Below are 23312 nucleotides of genomic sequence, written 5' to 3'. Positions count from 1 at the left end.
GGACAACTCCCCTTTCCACGGCTCCATTTCCACATCTGCAAGGAATGAACCCAGCACCGTGCATCCCTCTCCATACGCCTGCGTGGCTTATACGAACTGCCTGAACTCCCGCAGACAGCCAAGAGCTTCTAAAGCAGTAACTAATTCGTGGTGCCAGACCCAAGACACCTGAAAGACAACTGATACTTAAGGGGTGGATGTTCTTAAAAATCTGGCAAGACCATCATTAAATCTCTTGGCTCTAGCAACATGCTGAAAATTATTAGCATTTCAAATGGTGGTCACACCGTCTTCTTCTGGGCATAACAGGATTAAAATAAAAAAGAAATTCAAATACAACTGGAAAGAATAGTCTGCCTTACTCTTGCAGCTAATAAGTATTATGTCTACTCTTCAGCTAGAAACGAGATGACAGGCCAGCAAGGCCAACTAAGGTTTTTTTGTATTGATTTAAAGCAGAGAAGCCACATTTGGTAGTTTATCAATTCCAGTGGAAACCAAGGATCATGGAACTAAAAGATATTAATCACTGTGGATTAGAGAACCCAAGGCTTCTATTAATTTCCCTGTCCAGTTTCATTATCTTCTCAGATTTTCCTGTCATTTCTTTAAGACTTTCCTTGTAAATTTTGCATTTAAAGCTGTAAGAAGACCATTAGAAGATGGCAGGAGTCCTGTACTTTTCTCGTAATGAATTCTCAAGTTACACCAGGTTTTCCTATGCCAAACAAACTGAAGCCACACACAATTATCCTTCAGCTGCACTGAATAGACATTCTTCAGTAGGATCTTCTATTTTTAATTCAGCTACTGCAATAAACCAGCTAAGGAGTCTGGGCTTTACAACCCCTTGTTATTTGGTGTAAAAATAAAACATGAGGAACAACTGCAGTGTAAACACATGCATGGTACGTTATTCATGCAAATAATAATTTTGGTTTTGTTCTAATTGGGAATATGAGAGTTAGGGCACTCTGGAAGCGCTTGCTCTCCATCGATCCAGCCTGTGCGGCTTTTGCTCATGTTGCTCACACTGCAGCTTCCCCCGGGGAAGCCCCCTTCACTTGGGGTTCTTAAATGCATCGTAAGCAAAGGTGGTAGAGTTTGGCATGAGGAGAAGACTGACTTTTTATTTCCCTCTCATGCAGAATAAAAAAAAATAATTTGTCGGCCTAAGAAATCTAATCTGGGAAGCTGAATTTCTTCCCTGTCATTTGCAGGGCAAATGGGGGCAGTTATTCCCCCTGCCCAGGCAGCTGCTGCTCCAGCAAAAACTGGGAGCTCTAGTGGCTGACGGGGCTGAAGCAGAAGTTAACATCCATTACCCCCATCCAAAGATGATTTTGATGAATTAGAAGAATTAGCTTTTAATGAGAATAGCACTTAAAATTTTCTTACAGGGCCCCCATAGTCATACAAGCACGAGATGAGCCACATCTTTTAGTCTCAGTACACGTCCTGAGCAGTCTCATGGCAGATGCTGTAGCAAACATCAAACCTTAGGCATCCACCTACCTACCAGCGCATGGGCAGGACTATTCAGCCCCAGGTGGAGAGAAAAATCTCCCATTACCCCACCAAGCCCCCTAAACAGGGCATTTGTTTCAGTTAAAACCCCTGGGATTTTATATTACAACAATATGAAGTTTTCCCTCCCACCCGCCCCCTTATTTTTTGAGTCAACTCAGGTCATGTTTTCAAGCTTCTTTCTACAACCATCAGAACTAAAACTGAGCTTCCCATCTCAATAAACACTTGAATATAGTCCATTGATGTCAAGAGCTGGGCCTCAGGCTGGCCAGCAGCACTCCCCTGGGTCTAAAGGTTTTAGCTCACCCTGACTTCAACTCCATACCATTCAATTTAACGCAAATACTGGTTTCACAAAGTTGCACGTACTGTTTGGGCAGCCCTCTAAATTGAGAGAATGTTCCCTAAAAAACAGGAATTATTGTTAGCGATGTTATTACATTTAAACTTTCATACCATTCCACTCGCAGGTTGTACTGAGTAAGGCAAAATCAACACATTTTGTTATTTTGTTTTTGTTGTTATTTTTACTGTAGTTTCGCAATTCAGCAGCTTGTAATAAACAGTGGCTTGAGGGAACCTCTGTTTGCAGGACAGAGTTCCTTATTCATCAGTCAGGCAATAGACAACTTTTTACCTTTGTTTTATTCCCCTATAGCCAGAACGGAATCCACTAATGATGTTAAGACTGGTGACAAGACGTTTTTCTTGAGAAGTGAAGAGTCACTAACTTACGTATGAGGGAGGAAGAGGAGAGGAAAGTAGGAGACGCAGGAAGCATTTCTTTGATTTTATGTGAGAAGTTTGCACTTTTTAGCAAGAAGCTACTTACTACTAGCGCACTGCAGTATGCCAAAATTATCAGGAAAAGCTTATCTTTGGATTCCCTAAGTCCTATTTTACAATTTTTAAACATGTCCATGCTATCATTTGTTTCATCCAGTGCTGAATAACCTCTCCATTTACATACCTTTTTCCCCACCATCCATAAAGTGAGCATATAATACATTACAGGTTGATTTCCTTTGATATACCCACCACTTACCCAGCTCTCTTTGTAAACCCTTTTACCCTGCTCCCAAGCCGTCTATTAAACGGCTCCCAGGCAGACCACGGAGCTGGGCAGCAGGATACCTTTGCAATAAGTCTTAAATTGAAAGCTCTGCTGCGTCTCCCCACTGTGAGGGCCTGCTGAGATAGGCTTCTTTTAATATTGCCTTAATAGGCTCTTCAAACTCAGTTAATTAAGTTCAGTGTATCTAGACAGATTTTCATTGCCTGCAGAGACCATGTGTCTTGGCAAATGGGAGCCCATTCCTGCAACAGTTATTGTCAATAGAGGTTTGGAGAAAGCCATTATAGCGCTCGTGAGAAAATGTAATCACCTTCTATAATTCTGCTGGCTCTGCACCTTTCTGGTGAAGGTCGCGTACAGCCTGATCCGAGAAGAAGCGCAACCCGGAGCCGCAGCCGATGACCCTGCTGGGGCTGGAAAAATGCATCTTCAGAGGCTGGGACCTGGGACCTGCAGGGAAAGGCTGCCCATGCTCCTCACATACCCTTGAAGACATGAGCTGCTGGGGCTGTTAATCACTCAATTAGGCCCTAATTATCAACACCCGCTGCATCAAAAGGCTTCCCATGGTCAGGGAAAGGTTGCAGCCATTCACTTTGACAGGTGATGCCTTCCCCAAGCACAATGCCCACAAAGGGCTCGGTGGAGCCACTGGTCTGGGGGTTCCGGGGGTCTCCTGGAGGATCAAAGCCGGGGAAACAGCTGATCGCAGACTGGCTGCACCGTGCTTCCTCTGTCCCAGCAAGATGTAGCACGGTTTTATCGATTATTCACCCAGCACCAGGGCTAAAATGAAAGTCGTGGCCTCAGGGAACGGGGCAGGAGGGATGCGGAGTCTGCTCCTGCCGCTGAGGCGGCGAAGGCAGGCTGAGATTTCAGTGAGCTGGGTCAAAAACCCCAGATGTAAAAACAGCCGGCAGAATTCACAGCCTCCAAAGTGACCTCTGCGGGTCAGATTCCTCTCTAATTGTAATAATGTCTCTAATATTGAAAACTGGCATTGAGGCGAGACTTTTCCAGCAGCTTGGGTTGCACTGCGTAAAACCCTATTACGAGGAAGAAGACTGCTGAAGGCCGCTGTATCTCTCCTAGTATAGGCATGTATGCAGAGTAGTAGAAACAAAGACAAAAGAAAATTCTGTGCCAGAATTCCCTACTTTGAACACGATACAAATAGAAATACCACCCCTTCAAACACTGCAAGTTAACACCGAGAGTTGGGAACGCACGCCTTTTCTTTCCTTCAGATGGAAATATACAGAAAAATACCTGCGCCCTCCCTAGTGCTAAATTAACTTTTTTGCACATATTTTGGATTTTTTTTCTCCGTCCTTGAAGTTCTTCAACGTAAAGATCACATTTACTAGCTCCTACATTTCCTGTCAGGGCTAAAAGATCTTATTATCCATTGCTTCGTATTAAATATAGATTAATAACACTCAGTCCGTAATGACGGTTTCATTTTTAATCCATTTCTGATATTTAGCATATGCAGCTTAAATGGAATGAATTATTTAATGAAAGTTGTGCTTTCGTAGAGTAATGAAACTCTTGGAGGGAAACATCAATGCACCACAAGAACAAATGGTGATCGGGCTGGAGCAAGAATGTTCCGACATTTACAAGGGCGTAAATTGGCAGTGGAAAACTGAGTCCAATAATCTGGCATTATAGGATGCTACAATAATACAATAATTCTCTCAGCCTTTCCAGTCCCAGTCTCATTTCCTGGGTTTTAACATTACTTCGGGTTATATAGGCATGCAGTGAGTCAGCCTGTATCAATTTTCTTAATCCTCACAAAATGTTGATAATTTGTTCAGCTGTTCTTTTTTAACAGAGTGACACAACAAATGCGTAAGTAGATTTTTAGGTTAGTTTTTTTCCTAACAGTTTCAAATTGGCATCCAGTTGAAAGCTTGTGACGAGGGGTTTTAATTCCAGTACCCACCGTAAAGGCATTTGATGGCATACTTTTTATCCTCAATAACATGATAAAGGTTGAGACGGAGAAAAAAGCGTACTCTAGTCACCTTAGAGTTCCCTGAATTTGAATTCCTAAACTCCTGCCTGGCCTCAGTCCTCCATCTGTGGAACAGGAATTAGTCAGCACGGACTCGTATGTGCTGTTTCACACTTCTGACACTCAATTCCAAGGAGGTGGAACGTTGCAGATTAGAGGCATAACAGACTCCGGCATTCCCAGGGCGGTGTTCAGGAATCCCCACTTCAACCAACGCTATTAAAAGTACAGGGGAATAAAAATCCTCAATGGTTTTGAAGGAACAATCCAGAGAGAGAAGAAATGCACTCTCCAGCTCTAGGTTCTCAGCTTCTGGACATTTTTTCACCAGCACAATCTTGCTGTCATACGCTAGCCCAAGCTATGGCACGCAACCCCTTTTATCCTTTTAGGTTTTCTTGTCTAGGTCTGCAAACAAACATTTTGTAAACATGATAGGTTATTTAAAAGAGAACATAAGAGGTAGTGTATATATTTATAAGTCACAGTTATAAGTTAAATATATAATAGATTCCTACAGAGAAACTTCTAAACTGGAAACCCTGAATTATTCTTGCAAAGCCTGAGGAAAGTGCCAGCATATCTTACAGATGCGTCATCCATTCTTTCACCACCTAGGATTAGCTCTAATCGAAAGTGACGTTCAAGACAATCCTCGTAGCCAGTTATTTGTTTTCTTAATGTAGGCCAGAAGATTTTACCTGCTGATTCCTTATTGCAATTTTGCAAAATCCTACAAAAAAGTACCTCATGTTCTTCCAAGAGTCCTAGCATTATGTGTTTATGTGAGAGAGTAATGAGTGGAGAGCTATCAGAGGAGTTCAAGGGTGAAGAGGTTTAATATAGTCACTCTTTCCTCTAAAGATGTAGGTTAGAAATTTTTGGAGCGTGAATAAAATAAATTTACAAAGGTGGCAAAACTGTTTCAAAGGGGAAGAAGATGCAGTCAAAACTGCTGGGCGCCACTTAAATCTAATCAAACCTCAACTTTCGTCGTCTATGCACGTGGTGCCAGTACTTTTAACAGCTGTGTTCACCCTCAGTGCTCTTAACAGCCTCACCTCTGCTCCCCTAACTTTAAGAAATAACCTCCCCACAGTTTAAGAAATAACAAACCCTCCACATGCATCTATCTGGAGAAGTACGGAGGATGTCTCTTAAAAAAATGTATTTTGATTTACATCACTTGAGCAACTTCTGTCGTCTCAGACTAAACGAACTGATGTCCAGTCGTGAATTCAGGGAATTTGATTTTGGGAGGACCTCTCGCAAACAAAAAGTACAACTTTCACCATGACATTCTTGAAATGCTGGGCCCCTATATGTGGAGCACAGAAATCCTGCCAACTTCAGGGAAGCAAAGATATCTTCCTTAATGACCATAATTTCACGTGCAATCATGGCAATTGTGTGCAGGTGGCCAGCTACATTTTTGTAGATATTGCACAAATCCACCAGACTGCAATCATAGTGCTAGCTGCCTTGAGGTGTAAAATCAAAACCCGACACTATTTGGTTGTCCAAACTCCTACATATTTAATGGAGTCCCCTACACATTGAATTTAATTCTTCTCTAGGTAAAGGCAGAACAAAGCACTTGGATATCAATAGGATCATCCCATTGTTAATGGAAAGAAATATTTGACCTAGAATGAGGACGGGTTTTGATGTACGCGAAAAGCTGCTTTCAAACAAAAGTATTTTATCAAATTCAGAGAACCGAACAAATTTCAGGACATAAAGAACAGGCTTGAAATTAAGGACATTGTGCATATTACTGCAGAGGTGTCTTACTGTCCTTAAGTCATGTCTTCCTGTTGAAATGGACTGTAGTTGTTTCTGGAATAAAATAAATTGCAGCAGGACAGTATGTGAAAGCAAATTTAATCCCATCACTTGAGTGATGGAACCTTTGCTTTGCATTTGTCCAAAAAATCCGGAATGCTTGTGTCCTTCAGTGCTCTGTGCTGAACAGTGGCCTTCCTTCACGCGGGCAGGGTCAGCTTCCCAACACTGCACCTTGGTTATAAAGCACCACGTGGAGTTTGCAGTGGAGCTTTTGAGTGTTAAAGACTAAAGTACCGTACTGCTCCATCCTAGTTAAAACTACTCCAAAGATGCGATCTGCTTCTGTAGACATACATACTATCTAATAAACCAAAAGCACAAGATGTGACAGAGGAGGATGCACAGGGTAACCAATGGGCTTGAAACACATGGGAGCAAGAGAGGGCTCTCCTGCAGACGGGACTTAGGGGCTGAGGAACAGCTTGTGACACAGATAGAGCAAAGACGACTTGGATTCAACCCCAAACTCTTGACTCACAGACTAAGCAAGGGAAAAAGTAGTACGTGATTAGAGAATGACTAACTCTGGTCTCTGCTGGGCTCTGTGGCTTGGACACTTTGCTAAAGATTTTGTTGTAAGCTGACATTTTTCGCTCTGATTAATCCTTTCCAGTCCCTGGTCTCAGCTGACTCGGCTGAGCCCATTGGAAGCCATTGTTCGGCTCTCTGAACTTTATCTCTTTTCAGTGCTTAAATAGAAGACCCCTTCTTCCCCCACCTCATCCTTCTTGCTAAAAGCCTGTTTGTAAGAGCCATAATGAAACTCCAGGTGGCCTGGTGATTTCTAAGTAATCCCCTCAGGGATTTGAAGCACTTGGTTATGCCTCATGCATTGTAACAACCCATGGATGTGATTTTCCTCTCTTTCTTTCCGCTGTGCTGTGTGATTTAATAAGTGCAGGGCATTAGACACTAAAGGAGTACCAAAAAATAAAATAATCAAAACAATCCCTTGAAACACAACAAACTCTGCAGTGTGTGCATATGGACAGTATATCCAGTGGTTACCCGCTGAACATTATATTATCTCCCGAGCCAGCCTCCACTGAAGAGAACAGCAGATAGCTCTAGAGCAAAGTCCTAACGCTAGCTGCAATACCCAGGCGCTCTGTCAGGGGCTACATCTGGTCCCAATTGTTTTTTCCCTCTGTCATGTACTGAAACATCACCCTGGCTGCACTGCCAAGCCCGAGTACCTTCGAGCTTGGGAAATGGCGAGAGTCAGGTCTGAAACATTCCACCTGGGCCCCCTCTCTAGAGAAAACAGCAGAAGAGGAACAGAGTGAAATGAGTTTTCAAGGCTGAAAAAAAAAAGGGGGGGGGTGTTCACTATATTTGATGAGTTTCCAGAGGTCTGTTTGCCACATGTGTAAAAAGGCCAAGTCAAGCCCAATAGACGGGAAAAGCTTGGGAAGGCAACTGCAAGGTTATGGGGCTTGGGATGCCACCAGGCTGCCACTGCTACCTGGACGCTTCCAGTAACTCGTTTGCTCACCTGTGCTCTGGCAGCAGAACCCCAACAGCTTTCGAGTAAAGGTGAGAAAGGTGATGGAGCCTTTTCCTAAAGACTCCCGAGATCAGTCATTACTGCGGCTGAGAGCTTACCCCACTTTATCAGGTTATTTCGGATATTTCCACGGATTAGTGAGAATTGTTAATATCGTTAACAGAACAAAAACATGAGAACTAAAAACAGGGCGCAGCTAAAAGGGGGTTTAACTATTAACTCTTAATTAGCGAGATAGGACCTACATTGCCCTACACCCTGCGATTCGCCGTCGTGAGCTGTCTCCCCTTAAACATCTGGTGCCGGTCACTGTCAGACCTGGGCTACCAGTCTGAAGGGATTACACATCTAATTCATTACAGTCATCCTCATCTTCCTCACGGTGCGTTCCCGAGGTGCAGAGCATTGTGCTCGATTGGTTCCACCAGAAAGGAATTTTCATGGGAGAGCCAGAAGGAATAAATTACCAGCAAATTGCTATTGGCAGGAGGAGACTGGGAGCAAGAAGGAGAGAAGGACCTGGAGAAAGGGAAGGAAAGAGGGAAAGGAAGAAAGCATCTTGGTGTGCATTGAATTGCTTGCCTAATTTTTGTTTGAGACGCCCTAAATCTGGGGCAGCAGCTGCTCTGATGATGTATTACAAACGACTTATTGCTGTAATGCATCATGAAGCTCCATTGCCCTGATGACATGTTACCGTAATACATCACCAGAGCATTGCCCAGCAGGAACAGGAGTCTTGGAAACCAAACAGCTCCATAAATTTCAGTATAGTCCCCCCCAAAATTGTTGCGAATTTCTTTTCTGCTCTATTTAAGATTTAAGCTTTGAAAAGTGTGGGCCAGAGCAGGCACTCATTAAACAGTCTCCGATGGTTTCATAAGTCCCCTAAGTCATTAAAGGTTTTAATATAAGAGATTAACTATTGCTATTGTTGCTCGGCAAGAACAGATTATCTTTAAATACGTTTTTTATGCCCTCCTGGTAGCAAGTCAGGAACTCGAGCTTGCATGCGAGGAGGACGCTGGATGTGGAGCTGGAACAAAGCAGGGTTCACCCTCATTAAAGTACGCGGCTTTGAGCAGAGAGGCCGCGTTGCCGTGACTCTGCTCAGGGATCAGCGGAGCTGGTGCTAGGACCACATTTACAGATGATTTGTGTGGCTTCAGTCTAGAGGTAAGTAGGAACCATGGATGCTCAGCCTCTCTGGACATTAAGCCCCAAAAGCCTCCAGGCTGTGCATAACACTGAAAACATTTTGGGATGGATTCAGTGAAGAGTTTAGCAGCTCAGAGAGGACCTCTGTGGACTCAATCCAGAGTTGCAACCCAAGAAGTACATTTGGGTCTGACTAACCCTAACATCTGACAAACCCAGAGGCTTCTCCAACCTCCAGGTGCCTCAGGGCTCCATGCAGGCCGGCTGGGGATGGAGGACACCGGGGCAACATGACCACCTCAAGTCAAGGGCATGGAGAGCACGTTGTCCAGGAAGGTGGTGGAGAAGGGAGGCTGCAATCTATGCACTACTTCTCTTCCCACTGCTGAGACCCAAGCGAGCTGCTCCAAGGGTGATGGGGATGTGCCCGCTATGGCTGCAGAGAAACCATAGCCTTGGAAGCGTAACTCCTTGAAGGACAGCTTAGTAATTGGATATCACTGGATATCTCAGATAATGCTACGTGAGCTCACAGAAGGGCAGGTGCAAAGGGAAGGGACGAGCTGAAAATCAGGGCTTTCATCTTCCCAGCACAGCAACCAGATTGTGTTAAGGCACGTGAAGGTTTGTAAGAGAGACATTCTGCAAGACTTTGGTGTTAAAACTAGGTATCATTTCTCCTTGTACTTATTATGTTAGAGAAAAAAGAGGACTTTTGCATACAAACAGTGGAACACATTGATTCAGAAACAAGAATTAATAAATAAATAACTAAAAAAGGAAAATAAGGAAAAGGAAAGAAAAGAGAACAATAGTAAAAAAGCAGAGCAATTTTACCTGTATTTAGGTTATAAGGCAAACATGATCACCCCCTTTGTGCAAACTAACTGGAAAGTTCTCCGTGGCACCATGGGGTGACTCTGAGGAGGGACCCCTTCGCTTTCATTGAGAAGTGCCTTTCGCAGGCAGCGCTGGAAACTCCACGAGGGAATTGCCAGCCATTTCTTAGAAGCGCGTTTCGCGGTACAGTATCAGCAAATTGAATTTGCCTTGGAAATGCCACCGCAGCTCGGGCTGGGTGGTGCTGCCTGCGATTTTGTAGTTATTTTTGATCCAAGATTAAGTGTCTTTTTATTTTGTTGAAACGGATTTTAATTGAATGCGCTGCTCTGCTCGAGGTGCACCAAACTAACGTGGTTTGGTGTTTTTCTTTCCCAAATCCTAAGGGAACGTGCCCCTAGACCAACATTAGACTGTTTTGTTTTGGGGTTTTTTTTCCCCTTGGTCAAAAGATCCAGTGTGTGCTAATTCTGTCGTACTCTCTCTCACTCAATCACTCATATTCAGTGCCCCCTAAAGAAACATTGCAGAAGCCAGAAGGCTAAGAAATTACCCAAATGAACTGCCTGTGCTTTGCCCTCACATATCACATACTGAATTGTTGCCACCTTGCTGGTAAAATTAGCCACGTGTTTCACAGCGTTACCTTTACTTACCAACTAACAGAGAAGGTGCTGTGGTGTGCTGCGCTATGGCAGGTCAAAGGACGGCCCAAAATTGGTACCGACCGGCACTTGATGACTTAAGAGAGGGAAAGATATCTTGCAGAATTTTATTAACTAATCTTTTAAATCAAATTTCCAGGGGTCTGTGCTGAGATGTGGCGGGTATGCTTTCCCCATACAGCAACTCGCCTGAATTCATGCTTAATTTAAAGATAAAAAGTAGTTCTAAGTTAGAAAGAAACCCAATGATTTGATGGCTTTGCAAACTCGGGTCTTTACTCAATTGTCCTGAAGCTTTAATGCTTGAATGGGTTCAAGAAATAGTTCATTTGATTTAAAAACACAGTTTTGCAGTGATGTTTCTTTAATAGGATGATTTTTTAAAAGAAAGTGTCTTGATTTTCCATTGTTAAGACATTCTGTTTCACAATTTGCCTAGATTTTAAAAAATCAACAGTAAAACAAGAGGTTAAATAAGGGAAAAAGAAAGGATTTTTTTCTGACTCCTGTTCCTATTTTCTATCTCACTAAGGAATCCAAAGGCATTCGCTTCAGTTCGACACAAGACATAATAATAACAAAAAAAAATTAGTTCAGCCTTTGAGCTGAAAAATCAAATTTTCATACAATTTTATGTGTAAAAAAATATTTCTTCTGCCACAGTTAATGAAAGCTGATGATCGTTACATCTATTACCTAGGGGTAAATTCTTTTCAATCTAAAACCAGCAGAAGGCAAATGAGAAGCCAGACGCAGAATGGCTGCTGGGACCGGTAGAGGAGGATGTTTGCTGCCCACTGGCTTCACGAGTTACTGGGGCGAGCACCAAACCCGGTTTGCCTCCTGCTGCAGCCGGGCCGTCATCCTTTGGGATGTGACAGCAACAGGAATTCTACTTGGGAGCAGGCCTCAAAGTCAGATCCAAATTTTGCTTCTAAGGCGAATACCTTTATTTTCCTTAGGCTACATACATTACGAAGCACCATCACCAGCAAATACCATTCATGCACGGAACCCAAGTGGTTTTTACGATGACAAAACCAGAATAATGAACTAAAAAACTATCAGAACTCTAAATTTCAGGAATAACACAGGTGAGGCAAAGTGTGGTAAAATCAGGAGAGCCCTGACTCTTTCCTATGCCTCTAATTGCCTGAAATCTGCTCCTTCCCACCAAAATTCACCAGCCTCTGATGTGCCTTGTTGTACCCCACCTCATATTCCGGTTTTGCGTAAATTATCCAAAGATGTAAGGTGATCTGAGACTTGGTTTGAAGTTTCTGTATTTTGAAAGCTGCATGAGTTACCTGAGACTCAGGTTATCCATGAGAAAACACGGCACCCTGAGGCTGCATTTGCAGCAACGTCTCGTGCCTCAGCCCTTAATTTCGAATAGAGCAGCAAAAGCTGCAGCATCCCGCCGAGGCACCGGCCCCGCCGCTCTGCACTTACGGAGGAGCAGCACCTTGGTACTTAGGTCTGGGAACACATGGGGCGGCTTTTAGTGTTTCACCAAATCTAGTTTTTTTTATTAGAGATTGATCTGTATCGCAGTATTTTGGAGCCTAAACTACAATGAAACCAAACCTAAGCGCGGTGGTGAAGACAGCGCGTGAGCAAGCAGAGTGACAGCTCACACGGGGAGATCTGAGGCACAGCAAGTGCAGCAACTTGCCCGTCCTCATACAGGTGATGCAGCAGCAGAGCCAAAAACCACAGACTCCAGCTCTCCCGCGCCCTCCCTCACTGTCCGGCCGCTGTCTTTGAGAGTCTCATCAACAGCTTCTTCGCCAGAGAAGAGCGTGCGGGTCCGCAGCCAAAGCCCGTTACGTCACCAGAGCAAGAAAAAAACCAACCCTTTCAGCTCCCCAGCCTTCTGCAGCCCAATTTATGTCCAATTTGCAGACTTTCAACATAGCAGCCTCACAGTTCATAAAATCAAACTCAGCCAGGGCTAAGTCTCTGGGTAATGGATTTAGGATCACTCGAGGTGTTACCGGCAGTTCATGATGGGTAACTTTCTTGTTAACTAAAGTCCCCTTTTGCTAAATGAGTTCCAGGTTTAACTCCCCCCAGCTTTCACTCTCCTTTTTTTCCATTTTTTTTTTTTTCCCCCTTTTTGGCAGCACTGTTCTGGATGGGAGGGGAGGGGGAGAGGAGGTGGCACAGGACTTTTTATTAGCCTGCGCGTGGAGGGCTTTTCATTGCGAGGGCTACGGGGAGCAGAGACAGAGGGGGGGGAAAAAAAAGGTGGGATAAGTTAGTCTTTGTGTAAGGGGAAGGTGGTGAAAGGAAGGCTGTGTGCTGGGGCCGGGGGATCAGCCCTCTGGCTCCGCTTGTCTACACAGGGACTACGGAGACAGCCGCCTGCGTAGACCGGTGCTTTTTGGTTTCCGCAGGTAACTGCGAGCACTGTGGGGAACATGGCCAGGGAGAGAAACCACAGATTGCACATGGGGAGGAAAACTCAGCCCCTCCTGGGCACTGCTGGGGTCCTTGGGGCTGGCAGTGCTGCCAATGACCCCATCCTCGGAATGGGGAACAGGGTGGCTCCCGCCAGCCATCCGCCGCTGAACATAGCTTCCATCTTATATCCAGCTTATATCATCTGTGCATTCCTCTTCCTTTAATGTTGGATTTTCCAGATGAGAAGCCATGCTATTTATCTGGCACAGATTAACTCCTGACCATGTTGCAGGAAGGGGACGCATCATTTCCAAGTGCTACCAAGCTCAGGAGACAACCCTCCCAAAAGCAAGATATTGGGGACATATCTGTTACTTTAAATTGCCCTCTTCATCTAACTGGTTTGCAGACCAGTGGCAAATTTGCTTTTTTCTCCCTTCTCTCCTGCCTTGCTCCCCACTCCATCTCAGAGAAGGGTGAAGCTGCACTGCGTGTGCTCCCTCTTCCCCATCCAAAGGGTCAGATCCGAAATCTGTCGAGACGAACAGAGGGATTTTTGTCGAGTCTCAGTGAACATCACACCAGGGCGGTGCACATTCCTATGGATAAATGTCTGCCGGTGGGCTAGAAGTTCTTTGTGGAAGGAATAGCAAAACACATGGTAGCTAGGGTCAATAACAAATTGTCAGCCCTTCCCGTAAGGCGAAAGGCGAAGGGAAGGCTGCTTTCACCACGGTGAGGGAGAATGATGTGGCCCTCAGCAGCCAGGACGCAGGCTGGGGTGGTCTAGTTTATGGTCTGAGGTGGCCCTCTATGGACATGGGGAAGGATAAAACACAGCACCAGCAGCAGACGCTCACCCCTGTTCCCAGCGCACCCCGGATCCACCATCCCTGAGAACCGGGAGCCCAGCAGGGCTCAAGCTGGGCTCTCTGCACACCTCCGCCCACCATCACTCCTTCTTTTTTTTCTTTTTTCCAGTTCTTCAGATACACTCACGGAGTTTTAGCGGCTTCACCGCAGATTTCCAGCGCCCACAGGAGCCGAGTGAGGGGCCGGGGGCTGCAGGTGGAGCAGAGGAACCCGGGCGGCACCGATGCACCCGGGCGCGCAAGGATGGGGCTGTCATGCCATAAACCAGCACACGGCGTTTGGGTCGGGCTCTTGCGTGATGGAGATTAGTCCTGTGAATTGCTGCTGAGGGTATTTCCATGTGATTTTACTGAAGCATGTCTGACAAAAAAGCTTTTATACACAGAGGCAGGAAGAGAGCACATTAAAGCAGCTCTTCGTGACGGTGTGGCCTTCCTACTCGTTTGTTATCATCTCTCCTCAGATGATTTCTTATCCTTCTTTTTCTCCTTGTCTTTGATTTCTATTTTCTTTTGCTTCCACACAATTCACTCCCCCCCTCCCGCCTTGGACAGCATTTCTGACAAAAATAAAAAATGTGGCGGTTGTGTTTTGTTTTGTTTTTAACCAAAGCAACCACTTTGTCATTTCTCGTCAGATGACTACTGCTTTCAAACACTTACCTTTCGAGTGTTTTCTTTTGTTGAAAAAATAATCACCCCAGGAGCTCTGTGCCTCCTTGCGCCATCCCGTGCGGTGGCCCAGAGGACAGGGCTTGGCCGCGCGGCGCCTCGCGGCAGCTCCCTCCAAAAGCTTCTCCCCAAGGCAGAATACGTCAAAACCAAGGAGGGCAGCCACAAGAAAGTGCTTCTCAATGGGAAAATACCATTTTACTGCGGTCCAACCTATTTGCAGGAGTTTTGTTTGCAGTGAGGTTCTTCACTCAAAACGCATCGCAGGTGAAACGCTATTTCAAAAGTGTCAAAATGCCTCATTTCATCATCTTAATATAAAAAAAAAATGGTCCTATTTTCTGTTTTAAAGCAGCATTTTGTTTTGAATCTGAACCAATGTCAAACACTGTCATCGGCTGAAGGGCCCCCAAAAGATCATCACAAGCACGGACCCGGTGGCGTAAGGTGCTGTACCGAAAAGTGAGTTTGCCGTCTAAGTTTAGCACAGCCTACAGCCCTGCTAACGGGTGTGTTTTACAGGCTGGCTGCAATAAAATTAGCCCAGTAGTGATTTATTATTGATATCAAATAAAAATCCACTTGATAATCTAGATTCTTTACCTCCAGGAGAATATTTTCTTTCCTTTTTGTAGATGCCAGCCAACATTTTATAATCACAGCCTACAAGAAGCCTGAAGCTATAAATGGAACATTACAGTAATTCAAGTGGAGAACTCTCTTCCACTCCATTTCATCGCTATTTGTTTTGAGTAACTTATATTGTCATCCGAGCCTTTTTTCCTCTTGGAAGGGTGCAGCTCTGCTCACTGTGGTTATGCCAGCTGCCTGCATTAGCTCACTGCGCGCACTCCCCGTAGCCCGGACGGGTATTGTCTTTCAAACTAAACAAATAATTTTATTTTAAAAAGAGAGAGAGAGAGAAGAAAATGTCAGCCTACTGCCCCAACTCCCCGTAGCTCTGTTTTCTCTGGCTTTTGTGACAAAGGTGGCAGTGGTTATGGGCTCTGTACATGCAACTGTCGTGAGTTTGCTCTCCGGCAATAACAATGGGTCATCTCTTACTAAAAAGCTAAATGTTTTAAAATTAAAGTGATTTCTTTTTAAACCCAACTCATGAATATTAATTCCAATCCACCGTATTTCTGAGGAACCATAATAAATGGGCTTCTACTAATTATATTGCAAAGGTGACTTAATGGGAACTAATTCTGATGAAGATGATGGAAATTCCTAGACTGGGACAACACCCACCTTCCCAGTGTCGTGTCTCGGCAGAGGCCGGCAGTCCATGAGAAAGCACAGGACGCCAGAGAGAAAGCAAGTACAGAGACCGTGGCAACAGGATCGTCCAGACCCTTCCAACTTGGAGACCGCAGGTCATGAGCGTTTAAGTCCTCGAATGCTAAATATACGTGTATGTGCATATGCATGTCAGAATGCATGGGCATGTGTCAAGAAATCATTGTTCACAAGAACAAAAATGATACCAATAGCTGATTATTGGTTCTGGTGTTGCCGCTTCACACTTGATACTGCAGTGAAATTCCAAGCATCTAAAGCTAATCTTCAAATTCAGATAGGATTTCAATTTCGATTTTTTTCTCTTTCACTTTTAAAAACTGCAAATAACTAATTTGAGCCAGGATAGAGACCTTTTGAATGCCAAAGCAATATTAAAATAAAAACATAGTTTCATGTTATGCAAGTATCGGTATCCATTGATTAAGGTCTGATCTTTCAAAAAATAACACGTTATAGTTATTCACTTTAAATGTTAACTACTGTTAACTGGTAGGCACGTTGGCTGCTTTTTAAATAACTTAATTGCTTTTCAAAACATTTGTGGTGAGAAGGAAACTCCAAATGTACGGGACAAAGCTCTATTCATATTAATAGCAGGCGGCGCTGTCACACACCGCTGGACGACGCGGCGCGGCATGGACTGGGGGCTTTGCTGAAGAGCTACAAGTCGTGGAGGTTTAATCCTGCATCCTTCTTGGCTTCTTTATCCAAATCTCATCCTCTTCGTTTCTCAGTTTCTCCAGATATAAAGCTCGGATAATAAAACCGACAAACCAGCCTAATTCTTAAAAACACAGACTTGTGCTTTTTCAGATTGTCCAGAAATTTTCAGCTGTGTGTTCTTGCTCACACAGTGAACATTTTAAGAGATTTGATTATTTCTGTAACTGATACCAGAAAAATGACATATAATTTCTAGAAAAATAATTGTCCTTATTTCAAACAGAGCAGTTCCAACTTCTGAAGCTCTAGGAAATGATTAGGAAGTGCATTAATTTTTACGGCATATCTGAATATAATCTTTACAGATGGAAATGCATAGGGGTTTGAGAGTCACAGAAGGGTTTGGGTTGGAAGGGACCTTAAAGATCACCCAGTGCCACCCCCTGCCCTGGGCAGGGACACCTCCCAGTAGAGCAGCTGGGACTGCTGATCCCCATTTATGATGGGGCCGGTGGCTGGGGCCGGCCGGGCGGCCGCGCGAGTGCTGTCTCCCAGTCTGAGCTCGCTGCTGCTGCACTCGTGGTAGAAATGTTTTCCCTCTGTAGCTCGGACACTACAGCAACATTTGCTTTTCTCTCTTTTCTGTTTTATGATATTCGTGTAGTCCCACTTGCCAGGTACACCGTCACACTTTCCGTTCCCTTCAAAGGAAGAAGGAAGGAGAAGTGATGCTACTTGTAAACCTTGTTTCCATTTTTCTTGTTTTGTGTCACTTTATTTTAGCGCACCAGTAAAACTCCACCACATAACCAACTTTTAAGACCAGCTGACGAATGCAGCCTAATAATAGCTTCACAACAAATACCTCCAGAAAGGACAGCCTGTCTTGATATTAAACAATTTAAAATAACTCCTTTCCCTCTCATTATAAAAAGAAACGCAACTGAAAACAAAGTGAAGGTGTGGCACAACCATTAGCAACTAGCTGAAATTTCTGTGCGCAGCCTCCCAGCATTCGGCTAGAGTACAAGTAAAATACAAAGTAACCCAGCTTTTGTTTTACAAGGCAAATAACCTAACCAAAGTTTTACAAAACTGAAACCATCTCACAGCTCTTCTGAGGTTGAATGCCAAAGAGGAGGCCTGAATGTGCACGGGGAAGGTCACCCGCAGCCACCTAAAGAAAACACCCCAAAAAACTACGCATTTATTCTAAGCTGGTGCTGAAGAAAGGCTGATGGGTAACGGACGGGCTGGGTCACTTCTGGAGCTGGTTTCCTCTGTCTTCACTGACTGTAACGGGAACCTGGCTGTCAAATGGGGCCAATGGGTACAATTGCTGTTGTACCTTGTCCCAGTGAAATACCAGACATGATACACGCTGCAGCCTGAACTTGACTTTCCAATTCTTTTGCAAACCCAACGTTAAGAAGGAGAGAGAGAATGGACCTGACTGGCAAATAATTATTCAGCAACATACATGTTCAGGCGAAATGAAACGTCTTCTTTGGTTTGGAACTTTTTAGTGTTCAAAGGTATTTGCAATAAAATTGCAGGAAATTTCCAGCGAAACCTCTCCCATAGCATGAATTGTTAGGGTTCCATCTTACAATGTCAACATGAAATGTTTTCACTTTTGAGGGAAATAATTTTCTTTTTGGCTTTTTTTCCCCAGACCAAAATATTCTGCCAAAACCCAAAGCGGAGCTGCTAGATGTTTCAAGGATCTGCTTGGGTGTCTTAATCTCAATTTTTTACAGAAAAAAAAAAAAAAAAAGTTGTTTTCTTAATCCCAATTTGTTGGTTTTTTCCTTCAACAGTATTTGAACTATTTATCTACACGTGAGGCAGTCAGGGAGGTCACAACTTGCGCAGCTTCAGGGCAAATCACAATGTGCTGGTAGGAAGAGGCCATTTGAAATCTCTGGAAGATCCTGGGAAATCGGGGGACTTTTGGGGTATGCTCCTTTCTTCCAGTGAAAGCCTCCGGATAATCTCTATCCGTGTCCACACCCCAGCCCTGACGAACTCCCTGATGTACTTTTCCATAGGAACCCCCTGAATCCTGCGTCCAGGGCCAGGGCAGGTGGGACGGGGACTGACGCCCTGGCGATGGTCTCAGAAAACACATTCATTTTCAGCAACTCTAACAGTCAGGAAAGAATCTTGACAAAACAAATGGCTCCCCATAAACATGTCTAAGGAAATTAAGATGCTACAACTGATCTGCTTTAATAAAATTACGCAGCCAGCTCGGTTTCCAAAGTTAGTCACTGTATTTTCTGCATCACGCCATGCAATTAATCCTTCCTAAAATAAACGGACTGATTAAAATTCCATTATCCTGACAGTTCACAATAAACCATGGGACCAATGATCCCCTTTCCTTTTAACCATTTAAGCCATTATAATTAATTCTGGATTTATGTCATTTGCTGGTAAATGTTACGATCACCTTACTAACTACTTAAACAATTTCAAACAGTTGCACTCCTTCTCAAACATGTAAGCAATGGACAATAATTGAACTATTTAACCTGATTCACATTTCACGAAGTTTCCTTTATACACAAAGCTCAGTATTGAGTTGCTGGGGTCTCGTTTGTTTGCCTTTTTTTTTCAGTATCTAATTAAATGCTTATGAAAAAAAAAATAATTAACACTTTGGAAAAAGACAGGGAAGTGTCTGAATTTGCCTTCATGATTATTTTGGTCTCATATTCAATATGTGAGTGAAAAGAGACCTCCTGAAGAACATTCTTTTATATTATTATTTCAAACATTCTAAAAAAATGCCAATATTTTTCTTACCAAATTTTCTGCAAATCACTTTTGACCAAAGTCAACCTTCCTTAGCATGCCCTGTGTTTTAGGACGACAATCACAACACTCATAAAAACCCATGAAATTATAACAATTTTTCTCAGTGGAATCACTTTTTGCTCAAATGGCTCTAGTTTTTACAGCAAACACACCATGGTAATGAAACCAATCCTACAGTCAAGCTTATTCCAGCTGAAAACATTGGAGATTTCCTCCGGCCTCTTTCTGCTGTGCCTCCTGGCAGCTCCCACTCACGCTGCCAGACACAGCCATGGCACCGGGGAGAGGATGCCCAAGACATGGCCATGGCACTGGGGAGAAGGTGCCCACCTGAGCACTGGGAGGTTCTGCCCAAAAAAGCCCCAGAAGTTGGGCTGCACATACAAATATTCCTCCACTATTTTCTTTAAGTTTGTCTCATCTCTGCTATCCTTGTCCTCTCTTTTATGGTTCTACTTTTGGGGTTCTACACCATCAGCTGTTACGATACATCCTCCTGGCTTGTTGGGATGGCACTTGGCCATCACTTCGCTCATGCGCCTCCTCTCCAGCTCCTGGTAACCTCCCGCACCTCCTAGCAATGGTGTCACACCAAGCACAAGGCTTGGCCACGCTGTCAGCCCTTCCTCGCCTGGCTGCTGCATTTTGGCAAGACCGCTTGAACCAATTAAGCACAGGACTGAGGGGCTGCAAGGTCCTCCCTGTCCCAGTCTGTGGCCAAACCCACGAGAGATGCAATTCTTCTATATATTATAGCAATTCTGCAAAACATAGAGAGATCAGCTGGCTTGGAGGAGGTGGATTTGCTAATCAGCCACTCCCTTGCCTGTAATTTGTGAGTACTTTTTCTTCTCTTTTCCTCTTTTTACAAAAAAAATCCAAATAAAAAATAAGGCGATACAATGCTAATAAAATTGCCACTTAAATCAATTTGTTTTGGTTTTGGAAAAGAGTATCAAAATTTTAGCTTTTCAAAAACTGCGACTGCAAACATAGATATAATCTCTGAATTTTTTAGAAGGTGGAAAATCCATTTTCTGACCAGCCCTACTTACGACTGGGTAGATGGGTTACTTATCCAAACTAACACTGACCTTCAAAAATGTTTGGGTTGATGTCAGTGTTTGGGCTGAGGTTTGGTTTGGCCGGTTCTTATTTTTCCATAGCAATTTACCCATCCCTAGAAGAGATGCAGCTCTGAAATGGAATAAAAAGAAGACTGCTAAGCACACATAGGCCAAACTGGGCTACTATTTAATAGAAATAATAAAGCAACCCTTTACCTCGTCTTTATCTGACCGATTGCACACAGCACTTATTAACGTAGCAGCTGATCGCATTATGAAAGCCATCAGCCATAATAGCAACGCCTGATGAAAAGGAGGAAAGAAAACAGATTTATTAAACAGCTAAACTTTGTTTACATTGATAAATGAGCCTTTCTAGAGATCCCAAAGTTCATTTAAAAACCCTTTTTTAGCAGCTATTTAGCTAGCCAGCTGCAGAAGCCTCCCGGGATCTCCCCAGTGTCATTTGCAGAAACCTTCCTTCTAAGTTTCTCCCGAGGTCTCCCGAGCTGTGCCCAGGTGTTGAGATTTAAGGATGTGCTATTCCTCACATCAGCTGCACAGGATGGACTCTCGCCCGTACTGTCAGCACCCTGCGAACAAGAGAAGGCCTTCTTTGTGCGCTCTCTCAAGGCCCGGCACTGTGGCTATCTCATTCTGTTTCGAATTAACATCGGTGGTGATTTCCGCTGGCTTTGCTTTGTAGAAAGACCTCTATGTTCTGCAGCCGCTCTCCGATTGCAGGGCGCCATGGGAGGCTGCAGGCAGATGCAAATAGTGTTGTCTCAGTTTGCTCCCGTGGTTTTGCTTTCCTAGGAGGCTGAGAAGCGAAGAGATGGGGGTTTGGTCATTAGCAGCCAAGGCGGACCGAGAGAAGCGAAAATTGGGTTTTAGCATAAAGTGCAAGCTTTGCACGGCGTGCTGCGCACTGGAGACTGCAACATCGACTGCAAAAATCGTCTTCCCTCCACTGGCCTCCAGGACATGATGAAATGGTCGAGCATATTAATCTGCACAGCCACAGAAATGGGGAAAGGTGAGGCTAAACCACATCAGTTAGTGTCACAAAATATGCGGGACAGGATACGAAAGCCCGTTAGCGTCCAGCGACAGAACTACAATCAGTATTATTAGATCACAACCTAGATGTGATATAAATTTTAATCCAATATAGAGTGTTTGGAAAAAATAGTTTCCCGGTGGCTGCTCTGATCTCGGCAGTCCCACGTGCTCCGGCTACCGGGGAAGGCGCAGACCGCGTGGCCGATGAATGCCGACTTTCTTCGGCCGTGTTTCCCTCCGCTCAGAACAAGCTCACAGACAGTATATATAGGACTGTGCAAACATACAAGGATGATTAATACTTGCTTGTGATTAATTGCATGTTTACTCCAGCGAATGACTCAATAATTAGACTAATGTTTTTTCCAATCCTTTGCTAGATTTTATTACCCTCCAGCACGCCGCACCACAGAGACACCATGAGATAGGGAACAAAGCCAGGGTCAGCGCGGTGCTCCCAACGCCGTGCCACGGTCCTGGCCCCAGAAACCCTCTTCCCAGTCAGGATCAGGCTGACGGGCTGTGAACCACCTCGCGGAGGCAGAGCTGACAGTACAAAAAGTCTTGGACATCTATATATATATATATAGTCGGTAGGAAACCAGTTTGCGAAAGGGAAGGCTATTGTACTCAAATTGTGCCCACAGTCCCAGAATAGATGGGTGCTTTTTGCAAAAGCAGACAGGAGAGTGACCTTGTTGACGCTATACTTCAAACAGTAGGATTCAAAGTCAACAGAAGAGTGGTGAAAATATCTCCTCAGATTTATTTATTTATTTGCATTAAATAAAACTTGCCCTTTCTTCCCAGTAACCCAACAAACAAACCCCAAATGGGGCAGAGTTGCCAACATGTTCCAGTTCGGTCTCGCAGTTTTAATCCTGTCCTCCCGACGGGGCCCCCTTAGATGTACTGGGCCATGACGTGCGCACTGGTGAGGTCTTCCTCCATCCCGCCCGGAAGGATGATGCCCCCTTGAAAGAATCCCACAGGGATAAACAGGTTTTCTACCTCCAGACTAATCCATAAATAATTTTATCATCCTTATACCATATGTCGTTCTCCCCAGTCCCTTCCAAGGACAAAAAGTGTTTCAAGTTTATGTCTGAGAAAGCTTTAGGCACCTTACAGGATATTTGGGAATATTCTGAATTCAGGCTTCTTTTTTTTTTTTACCTTCTCTGGCGCAAAGATGATTGGATTTATATTTAGTCTGTGTTTCTGTCCCTATTTTATAAACACAGGAGTTCCAAGACAAAATAATAATAGTGTGAAAATGGACCAACCGCAGTGACGGCAAATATATGGATAGACGTTTTAGTTTATAGTTACACAGAAAATGTTTTGCTGAAGTGGTGGTCCCTAATGTAAGATTCACTTTTAATTACCCAGTACATTCATATTTGAGATAAAAAAATAAATAGATAATAGAGGTAGAGAGAAGGATATGAACTTCAGTGCTCATGAAATCATTGACTGGTAAAACATAAATGATGTATTTTATTAATTTAACGAAGGCTGTATAGCCATAGCTTTTCATTGCCAGTGCCGTAATTTTGGAGTTTAAACTTTTATCTTTCCACAGAATTTTTAATGCCCTTAAATCTGTGTGGTTCATTTGCCTAACTCTGCTAAGTTTCTAACTGGAGTTGCAAATACTATTTACCATTTTTAAAAGGGTTGTCAAAATTATTAGATATGAGTGTAACCAATATAGGAAATAAAAAATATTTACTTTTCCAGGTCCAGTAAATAGTAAATATTTCGGATTTTATCCTTTAACTGTTCACTTTGTT

The sequence above is a fragment of the Chroicocephalus ridibundus genome, chromosome 14, assembly GCF_963924245.1.
Source record: "Chroicocephalus ridibundus chromosome 14, bChrRid1.1, whole genome shotgun sequence".
Lineage (NCBI taxonomy): Eukaryota > Metazoa > Chordata > Aves > Charadriiformes > Laridae > Chroicocephalus > Chroicocephalus ridibundus.
This window is presented reverse-complemented; position numbering follows the sequence as displayed.